At 41.1% G+C, this 11,442-nt stretch overlaps 1 protein-coding gene across 2 annotated transcripts in view; it reads right to left on the bottom strand.

Annotated features, from left to right (window-relative positions):
* The window catches only part of FRYL (FRY like transcription coactivator), a 240,210-nt gene extending 230,300 nt beyond the window's left edge, over positions 1–9,910 (bottom strand). The window contains exon 1 of one of the 2 annotated variants that reach the window (XM_045833907.1): positions 9,692–9,910. The gene's annotated coding sequence lies outside the window, so the exon portion shown is untranslated. Of the gene's footprint in view, positions 1–9,685 lie in introns of both variants that reach the window. The other variant, XM_045833905.1, reaches the window with a different exon arrangement.
* Positions 9,911–11,442: the final 1,532 nt, after the last annotated feature.

The raw sequence follows: 11,442 nt of genomic DNA on the forward strand, positions 1-11,442 counted from the left end.
GAGGCTCCTGATGGGACTAATCGTAATCCTGGACTTGCAGCTACAGCTCCGTCCTGCAGCCTCCAGGGCACGGGGAGGCAAGTGCAGCAGAGGTGGCAGGAACTCTGGAGTCCAACACAGCTCTAGGGGTGTCCTCTGAACTCCCTCTGTGGGGGACCTGTGTATTGCTCCCCTAAAATGTGCTCTTAGGCCCTGGTAACAATTATGTAAGCACCTAATAACTTTATTAAATCTCTCCTAGCTTAAAACACTCAGAAAGGTTTCTGTTTGTGACACTGAATACACACAGTGTGTCCTAAAGGAAAGGTGGCAGTTTCACCCTCTGGAGGGCACATTTGTGATATCCTCACTTCCTTGTTCACTTTCAGCATCAGGCAACGTCCTGCAGCTTACATGGGCCCAATGAAATATACTGGCAGATCTCATTAGAATTGTATCATTCACTAATGAATTTTTTAAAGATTTTTGCAAAAGAAAAGGGCCTATCAGACATAATGTTAGTAAAGCAAAATACAAGCAAACAACAAGAAAATGGAATAATTAGCAACTGCCTGTTACCAATACTAGTGCTTTACCAAAAGTTTTAAGAAAGTGATTATCTTGTAAAATGAAAAATTATAAAACTTTTAGGAAAAAAAATCTTTGGGACCTAGGACTAGGTGAAGGGTTCATAGACAAGACACCAAAAGAAGAATTCATCAAAGAAAAAAATTATTAAATCCAGTGCATGAAAATGTAAAACTTTCTTGCTCTATAAAAGTCCCTGTTACAGGATGAAAACGCAAGCTGCAGATGAAAGAAAAAATTTTACCAACTATCTGTCAGACAAGGGACTTTTATCCAGAATATGTAAAGAACCTCAAAACTCAACAATCCACTCTGCTCATTATGGAAGGAATTAATGTGCCCAGTAAGGAAAAGCAAATTTAAAACACAATGAGATATCACTTTACAATTATTAGAATGACTAAAATTTCTGGCAAGCAGAGAGAGGAACCGGCTCTCTCCTGCACTGCCAGTGGGAACCTACAGCCACTCTGGGAAAGAGTCCTCCTGGTTCTTGTCAAACTAAACATGCTTACAGCGCAACCCAGCAATTCCACTCTTGGGAATTGACCCGAGGAATGAAAACTTTCGTTCACAAAAACCCATACACCTTTATTCACAACAGTCCCAAACTGGACACAACTCCTATGTTCTTCAACAGGTGAATACTCAAACTGTGTACTGCAGCACATCCATACAGCAAATGCTACTTAGCAGTTAAGAAGAAATGAACTACTGACATATTCAACAACTTGGATGGTTTTCTAAGGCATTATGCTGAGTGATTCAAAAGGTTACATATGATATGATTCCCTTTATGTAAAATTCTAAAAAATGACACAATCACAGAGATGGAGAACAAATTAGTGGTTGCCAAGAAACAGGGATCATGAGGATGGGGGAAGGAGAGGACCTTGAGCTGCATGGGGCGTTTCTTGGCAGTGACGGAACAGTACTGCATCCTGATTGTTGTAGTGGTTACACGAATCCACACATGAAACGCTGTCAAACTGCACAGAACAATGCACACACATGAGTGAGTCCATTAAAAACCGGGAAATCTGAATACAGCTACTTCTCAGTATTGTGCCAATGTCAGTTTCCTGGTGTTATGTAATGTAATGCAATGTAATATTATGTTACTTTATATGTTATGTTATATTATTATGTAAGATGTTAAAACTGAGTGGTGCTGAATGAAAGTTAGACAGAACTCGCTGTATTATTTTTTTACAACTTCCCATGAGTCTGATTATTTCAAAATAAAAAGTTTTTAAAACAATGACATTCAATCATACTTATTTTAAAAATTACTAATGTTTTAAGTAGAATCAAAAGCATGGAAATAATGCCTTTCAAAATGTTTTTCATCTTTATTTCACTTTTTGTTAATTTCTTATTATGTACATAATATTTAGTATATAGTTTACAACAAATTTACACATATTAAGAATGCAGACACTGCCGGTATAACATAACATTTCTACAGACCTCTATTACAGAGGCTGCGTATGTCTAAGAGTCTATCTATCCATTCCTTAAACTTTTTACTTGGGTAAGCATATGCTAGATCAGGAAAAATACTGGACTGGGAATGGAAAAGAACTCAATTCTGTCCACAATTTAATAAACAAATCACAACCTCATTCTCATCTACAAAATGTGAGAACTGTATTAGCTTATTCCCAAGGCCATTCCAGCTCTATGAACGTGACTCTGAACTCCACAAGAGGAAAAAGTGAAACCACCATAAAGAAATCTACAACTAAAACTCTAACTAGTATTTACTGAACATATACTAAGGGTTCAGTATTAAATATAAGACACAGATCTAAGCTGTCATCAACACAAACAGAGAAGGTCATCTATGAAGATAATTTTACCTCAAAGAAAGTAGATCAGTTCCCAAAAGATCCAGTTTAAATATAAATTATCTAGGAAACAGGCACATGTGGCATTTTACATGCATCCTCACAGTTCTTTAAGGCCTCTAATCTCTGCTCATGGTATTACATATATTTGGTTTTGTTTGACAACAAGTATCCTGGTGCATAAGCTTGTGGTTGTGATGGGTCTTATAAGAAGCAGAGTATAAAGACATGCAAAAAATAACCATTCTCCATCCACTTGAGTTAGACTTAAGACAGAATTAAGAGGTCCATTATTCAGAGGAATTTAGACATCTGTACCACTCTGCTACACCACCTTCTGCTATCCAGAAATATCACCCACCTGAAACATAGTCCAAAACCAGAAAAGAAGCAAGAGTCCTCCAAGCAGTAAAAACCAACAAAATAAGGTCTGATCACTAAAGCTCCACACTCAGGAAGTCCTTGGTTCCTGTTCCCCACACGGAGCCTTCAAACATTTTTATCCACAGTTCAACAGAGTGCTTATGGGTTCTAGTGTTATAGCGCACTGAAAATATTAAATGAGAAAGGCAAGGAAACTTCTACAGACAGGTGTGATGAGAGCAAACAAAAGGACACTGCTAATGGTAAAGTAATAAGCAAGTCAACCCCAAAACCACACATAATTTAGAAAGGAATGGTTTTACCAACAATGAACAAAATATTGTGGTCTGTACATTGCTGACTGAGCAGATTAATGGCTAGAGGTTCTTCTGCAAAGATACAAACGGAATCACCAATGTTAATTTTTTTTTTTTACCGGTATAATAGACAGCATAATTTGCCCTGGCTGGTGTGGCTCAATGGATTGAGCTCTGGCCTGCAAACCAGAGTCACTGGTTTGATTACCAGTTGGGGCACACACCTGGGTTGCAGGCCGGTCTCTGGGGGGGGTTGCTCGAGAGGCAACCACACATGCGTGTTTCCCTTCCTCTTTCTCCTTCCCTTCCCCCCTCTCTCTAAAAATAAGTAAACAAAATCATTTTTAAAAATTTTTATAAAAAACAAAGAAATGATCAGGAGCCTGTAAAAACTATAATCAATGGAGATAATTACAGAAAATTTTCAGAAAAATTATCATTTTACCTTCAAAGACAGTACCTATACAGTACATATCATGACATTTAGTAAGCACTCATTAAATTTAGCTACCCTTATTATTTATTATGAGATGGAAAATAAGGACTAGCAGAGCTGACAGCAGTATCAATGATCACAGCAGTCAGGCAGTCAACAAACACAGAAGTGCCTACAAGGTCATCAGCACTGTGCAAGGACACATAAAAGTTCACCATAGTCAACCGAGGAAGCATTATTTTTGATCAAATAGATGGTGAGTTGCACAATACAATATTTTGAGCCAATGAAGTAAATATCACACTAAGCAATGATTGAGTACTCGCAACTTCTTTCAAAGCACTGTCGTTTATTTAAGTCCAGTATGCAGAACTCAAGACACAAATTGTTTACTTGAAAAGTCACCAAATGATTAAATGAATATAAATAAGTGTTATCAAAATCAGTCTTAAGACATTCATAGAGTGGGGAAAAAATATCTTTTCTCATTATTCTCCAGGCTTAGGTAGAATAAGTATTTAGATAAGTAAATCCCTTTTAAAGAAAACCTTTCTAACTTGGAGCTACACACATCACAAAAGACCTCTCCACTCCTAGGATTAACACGAACGCTTTAGGAGGAACCAATTTATATAGGAAGGTACACCTATTAAAATGTAATTTTTCATGTCTATAAAAATTACATGTCTGGTCTGTTCTGTCCAGACCAGAACAAGCCAATGTATACAGACAGAGATGTAGATCAGTGGTTGCCTAGACCTGGGGGTGGGAGGTGGGATGGGAATGTGATGGGGTAATGAAAAAGTTCTAAAATTGATTGTGGTGGTGGTGCAAAATTCTGGAATATAGTAAAAACCATTATATAGTGTACACTTTAAATAGATGAGTGGTACAGCCTGTAAATTACACCTCAATAAAGCTATTACTTTAAAACTTTAATTCTTCACAAACCTTAACAAATTCAAAACTCCGACACTGTGGTCAAACTCCACAGGATGTACCGACCTCTCCAGCATCTTCCTGGACCAGTCGTCTCCCTCCTAACAGTTCTGCAAGGTCCCGTAAGGACCCTTTCTTAACAACCCAGCTCCTTCCCCACAAATACAAATATCAAGCAATTGGCACAGCCGGGGGGTGGGGGTGGGGGGTCCATTTTGTAAAAGTTAGACATACTTTACTCTGTATTTTAATGCATGATTTTTCAAAATATTTTTTGTCATTGCATTAAAAAATCTCGATAAATACATCTATTATAGCATTTTTGAGTTTAAAAGAATGTGTCACTATTCTATCAGCAAAATGTGAGTTATCGAATGTAGTCTTACAATGGCAGTCTTTGAAATGGATGATCCCTGTAGGGTATATGGAAAAACACACCAGTGTCCATGGAATTCCAGAAATATTCTGCCACACGGGAATAGCAGGGTTTAAAAAAATCTACTGCTCACATGTTTCATGTAACAGGCTCCAAGGACCCCAACCCACCTCCCAAGGGAAGAATGACCAGGTTTGTTTGTTAGGACACTTTGGATGAATCTATTCACAAACATAAACAAGAGTGAATGATAAATTTGCCTAAACTGGCACTTTGTTTTCACTGCCTTTAATCCACATGTACCATCATGTCTATTTAAGAATCCTACTCAGAGAAGTTCATAACTTGTGATAGAGACAGACTTAACCTTATCTTCAATGTCTAGCATGGTGCACAAAGTAGGTGCAATTCTCAATAAAAATGCGCTGAATGGAGATTTCTCAGCTAATTAGGCCAACCAGCCATTTGCTTTGGGAAACCTTTTTCCCTTCTGGGTCAGCTTCAAGAAGCCTTTAAACAATAGAATCTTATCACCTAGTTCAGGCCTAAATTGTAGCTCCCCTTTTAGGAGCAACTTCCTGTGAGGGCAAAGCCTCTGAAATGAAAACTCCTTTGGCTACCATGAGAAGTGCCTGTTGGCAGTTTCAAAGTCATTTAAATGCTTTCTAGAGATGAGAAAAATCAAGAAATGAGAAGAGATTATGCTTAGAGTATATACTCCAAATGTGTTTCAGGGTCAAGGCAAATAAACTGTTCAGGGACACAGGTTTTGAATAATTTTGGAAATGATTATGAAGTCTATTTTTGAATACAAACATCCTGGTAGTAGCTTTATAATTCAAGAAAAGGTTAGAAATAAACAGAATTACTGAGCCTGGAAAAACTTATAATGTGTATAAAAATTGATTACCTGTTTCCATTCTCAGTAAACACAACTTACTAAAATTTTCAAGTATGACAGTTTAAGGCCGTTCTACCTAAGGTACAAAAAAGGCGGGGGGAGAGGGGGAAGAATAAACACCAAACTATTACCAAGAGTTATAATGTGATAAGGGCAGTATTATGGGAGAACTTTTAATTTATAAACTATACATTTCTTTCATATTAATATTTTTAAATGCATGTGATACTTTGGTGGTAAGGAAAAATGATGACTTTTCCTTTAAACAAACATATCTTCTCTCCCCCACCCCCCAAAATTTTAAACTTCTATACAGCTTACACTTTTTATAAAATACTAATGGTCTCATAAAACTGCTCAAGTACTTCAGACAACAGCAGAACGCGAGGTGGGGAGGGAGGGCCTCCAACTTTTGTGAATGTTCTTTACCCAAGTCCACAACCTAAGGAAGAACCACACACATAAACGCACCGTAGGTCAGAGCAGGCTTGTGCTGTAAATGGGCTTTACAGGAGCAGAGGAGAGAGCAGCCACTTGGGATTAGGAGAAGTGAAGCTTGCAGACACGCGGTGATGTTTCAGCTGGGATGATCCCTCTGGTGAGGTTCAACTACTGTTGAAATTCAGAGCACATGCTCTGCCCCCACCCCTAGTATTTTTGTAGATAAAAATAGTTCAAGCAGAGAACATACACCCAGTGAACCCCCAGACATACTTTATTTTTAAATTTATTTAAAAGTATATAAAATGTACCCCCCCACACATATATATAGGATCTTAAAAATGACACAAAATAAATGAATAAACAAAATGAACAGAAATAGGCTCAAAGATACAGAGAGCAAGACAATGGTCGCCAATTACAGAAAGCAATGAAAACTTTCCAAACTCACCTAGGTTTCTGTCTTCAACATGTTGGCATCAATCCTGTGTCATTGCTACTGTGCACTTGTCACTGCACTAAGATACAGTCTTTTCCTAACAGATGATAATTTTGCACCTTCCCATTAAACTGTACTCTTCTGAGAGTGATGACTGCCATGCATTCTATTTTATCTTCCCATGATTCTCCTCCTTAAACAAATGGGTTTTCAACAGAGGATGCTGACAGATTAAACCTAGTTCTAATAATTGTGACAACGAGCTATCACTGGCACAAAAGGTGTCTGTGGAACAGATATAATAATAATAAACAATTAAATTCACATTTTGTACACAAAACAAAAAGGTCAATGTAATTTCCCCAGTCACTGAAGCAATCGCTCTATTTTTAAATTTAGAAAGGTGTTTAAAAAATAAAAGTAAAATAAGTCTCTCATTAAGTCAGAACATGATTTTGTCAAAAGACCTAAGACAACACACGTACTGGGTACTAGGGAGGTCCTAGGCGACCCAGGGATTTTACACAGAAATGAAAGCCAACCCTAGTTCCCAAGGTTCCCAAGGGGCAGTTCACAACTCAAGAACGTCTCGGCAATGTGTATACCTAAGACAATGTGTTTTTTAAAAAGTGAAAAGCTCCCAGGAAAAATATGTTTTCCAGAAAACATAACCTAGATACTTTTCAAAGTTAATTCTTACTGAATGTTTCCTTTACATGTGCTATTTTAAAAGTTCAGAAATTCTCTCCTGTATTGTTTAAAGTTGGTAAGTAAACCAAGACAGAAATTTGGAAATTTGGCTTAATCTTCTACTTTCTATTATGAAATGGAAAGGAAGATTCTGCATGCAAGCTTGCCGGCCACCCTTATCTCAAAAGGGTAGATTAAGGGGGTAAGGGTGGGGTGATACTAGGTGTAACGATGTCAGTTACTATCAAGATTACTACAGTATAGGACATTTAATCAATATTTCAATAACTATGTATGCAGTCAGGTGGGTACTAGACTTATAGGGATGATCACACATTTTGTAAATTACATAAATGTTTAATCGCTATGTTTTACATATGAAACTAATATAATACTGTGAGTCAACAGTAATTGAAAAATTAAAAAATTAAATTAAAAAAACTACAAAAGATGTTTGTGTGTGTCTGCATTTCCTAAATTCTGTGGGAGAAAGAGAGTAAATCTCAAACATTATTATCTGAAACTGATTTTCAGTTTCCCAAGTAGAGTTGCTCCTTTGTTGTTATTGCTGAGCCTATGAGCCTACGTTATTATGTTTCACACCACTCATAAGGTTACTAGTGTGTTAGTCAACTCTTTGGGAAGTTGTTAGTATTGCTTTACAAAACAGAAACACTGGGTCAGGTATGCCGACGACATGCACTCTTCTACAGAAGTAATTTTACAAACTAACTCAGAATAGAAGAAAAAAGTGGATGGAAAGTTATTTTTGATAATGAGTAGCAAAAAAAGGCTACAGAATAACATACCCACTGCTACTGTTTACAGAGTTGAGTTGCACATGTAAGTACTCTAGAAAGTGTGCACAAGAAACTGTCAAAAAAAAAAAAAGAATGCTATGAAAGCATTCCTTTTCTAAATAAGGTCTCTAACAAGGAATGTGCTGTTCCTAAACATGATTTCTTTAGCAAGTATTGACAGGTACCGCATAGCAATAATGCTCAAGATGAAAAAACCTTACACTTGTTTTATCAACAGTAAAAGTTGCTGTTACTAATAATAATGCCTGTGAGTTCAGTAGTAGAATTAACTTTACAGAAGATATCTGCTAGGCAGAATAGCCTCTTACAAACTATTACTATCAAAATTATATTTTTTCCTAATCTCACAGACCCTAGCAATTTTCTTCCTTTTCTTTTTTTCCGTTTCCTTCTCTTTTAAAAGAACTCCGCAAGTAAGTCGAGGTATTATTTTCCCCAGTTCAAAGGTTAAGGTAAATTTGGTTTTACGTGGAGCTCTTACCCTCACCAGCACCCCCTCACTTTTTTTTTAAGTTATCTTACCCAAAAGAGTTTAATGTTCCCATATAGTCGCAAACGTACAAAAAAAGAGTTTTATGTGCCGAGGAACGAAACTGGGATGGGAGGAAGACCAACAGCAATCAAGAACCATTTCACCCTAAACATCAGCCTCTCCTGGACGCAGGAAACGAGCTTATGCCCAAAGAACCTGCCGCCCAGAAACCACAACTTCCATCAATTGGAAAGAAAAGTTGGAAGGAAGAGCTCAGCACCCAGGCAGCCTGCGCCGGTGGGGACTGAGAGCAGCAAAGACACTCGCAGGCCCGGACCGCCCTCGGGCGGTGGCTGCGGCGTCGGTTAGGCCACTTAGGCACCGGAAAGCTCCGGGTCTGGGGGTGCGCGGCCGGCCCGTAGCGACGCGGGCACAGCGCCCGCATCCGCACCCCTCCCTACCACCGCCAGCAGTGGGCGGAGAGAGCAAAGGAAAAGAGGGACAATGCTGGGCCGGGCAGGCGATTCCGCGCGCTCCACTGGACCCCAGCACCCCTTCCGCCTGGGGCCGCCAGCTGCCTCGCCAAGTTCGCTCCTCCGCCCACCCTTCCCGGCCAGAGCAGCGCAACAGCGGCCGCTGACCTCCCGCCGCCTCGCTGCCACCGCCTTCCTCCCCGCTCTCGCCCGGCTCTGGGAGTCTGCGAACCAGCGGCGCGCGCGAGGGGAGGCGGGTGCGCGAAGGAAGGGGGCGCGCACGAAAGGAGCCGGGCGCGCGGGGGAGCGAGGCGCGCGGCGTTCCCCGAGGACCCGCTGCCGCTCCGGCGGGTTTTCGGTTTGAGGCGGGGACTGCGCCGCGGTCTAGTGTCCGTTATGAGTCTTGGCCCGAGTGGAGCAGCTTGCCAGCCATCCTGGCCCACCCCCCCCTTGGCTTCCATCAGGAAGGGCTGCCGAGCGAGGGCCGGCGACCTAGTCTCCCGCCCGGGCTGGGGCCGCAAGTCGGCGGGCATCCCGATGCCTACCTCTTGGGCTGGAAAAGAAAGTGAAATGAAGCGCCTTTCCCCAAGCAACACCTACCCGTACCCAGTCCAAGTGCAGCTGCCTCTTCTTTAATCGCCGCTGGTCCCCGCCCTCGGGCCCCAGGCTCCGTTCTTTTGACAATGGAGCGTCCCCTTTAAGAAATAATCCGATCGGAACCGACCTGTGGTTAAACCTCCCTCCGACTCTAATTTTAACCGTATTTTTCTCTCTCCCTCTCCCGAGCCCGACGGGCGCTCGGCTGTGCAGCGAGCTCTTACCACCCTTCCCCGCCCCGCCCACTCCCCAGCTTTGCTGATTGGCGAGAAACACTACAACAGGAACAGCAGTCCTAGCATTCCACTGGCCAGTCTGGCTGCCGGTCAAAGTTACTCCCACCCTCACCCTGCCCCTTTTCCTGGGTTGGTCATCCATCTAATCATTCTCTGTCTTCTACTCTATCGTTGCTTTGGAGAACTGGCAGTCAAGGCTCAGCCTCCCGCCTCCGGAAAACGAACTTTATTTTTATTGGTAAAAGCACATCTTCCTGTGCACCTGATTGGGCAAGCAAGGAGTTAGTCTGCACGCCCCTTAGCGATTATCACTCTCCCTTTACGGGTTCGAGAAATGCAGCCTCAGAGTCCTCCCTAATTTGCCATTTCCTAAGCACCTTTCCCTTTAAATCTTGGTAGGGGTCGTGGACAAAATAGCAGTCTGTATTGGAGAAAGCCGAAAAGGGAGAAAACTTCAAAATCTTCCCTAGATGAGTAAAATATCCCGAGCTGGAATCTCATCCTGTGAATGGAGTGGTTACTATGAGTTAGAAGAGCTGAAATTCTAGCGCTAACTCCTCCTGAGATGTACTCAACAAGTTTCCACCCACAGTCCACTGAATTCCTACCGTCGATTCCACTGGCATTTCGCTACCCCGAAGAGCTTTAATTAGCCTATCTGCAAACCTGGAGGTTTCTTGTTTCCTTGAGTTTTAAAGTTCGGTCACTTTAAAAATCATTTAAATAATGTCCTGTAAAAGCTCCGTTTAATTCACGTCCTTTGTTTTTTTCTTGGCGTTTGTCACGAGAGCTAAGTTACTTTTCCGAAAAGATTGAATAAATGGTCCCCCTCCTGCTAACTTCAAGTTGACGACGTCTGTCCCCCTTGCTAGAACTGTAGCCGGGGGTACCCAGGTTAAGCCCAAGTGGGCACCGGAAAGCTTATTCCTTGAGGGAAAGAGGGAGCCTAGCAACAGAAACTTAACCATACAGCAAAAACTCACCCAAGAAAAGAAGAAATTCCGCGGCAGCCTAGGATCTGCACTAGGATGACCCCACTTTCGCACCGGAGCTGTAAGAACCCAAAGGGTTGTGACTACCAACATTGGATACGGTTAAGTGTTGGTACCCATCTAAGAATGTTAGAGGAAAACGTTTAAGTTTTCCAATTAAGTTGGAGACTTTGAACCTCAGAATACTTAGTGCATTTGCAGTGACAGCCCAGCGGAAACCAATGGTGCCAAGAAAGTGACAGCGCTCAGCAGTACTCTGAAAGGGAGGTTAGCGCCAGAAAGGGAAAAATAAACATCCGTAGTCAATAAGACTTTTCCGTGAGTGCAGGTGAAAAATCTCCTGGGGGTGTCCATAAATATAGAAGAGTGATAAAAGGGGAATATGGTAGGGGGTTTACGTATGTCTGGTGGGAGCAAAAGACAAGGAAATATCTGAGTTTATTTATATAGAGTCTTCACAGTTTTTGTCTATAACTCAACCCTTATTTTCAGCCTATTCCGGGTTGGATTTTTGTGTGTGTGGTTCTTTTTC

Source organism: Phyllostomus hastatus, unplaced genomic scaffold (assembly GCF_019186645.2).
Source record: "Phyllostomus hastatus isolate PE091 unplaced genomic scaffold, TTU_PhHast_1.1 phas_contig_196, whole genome shotgun sequence".
NCBI lineage: Eukaryota > Metazoa > Chordata > Mammalia > Chiroptera > Phyllostomidae > Phyllostomus > Phyllostomus hastatus.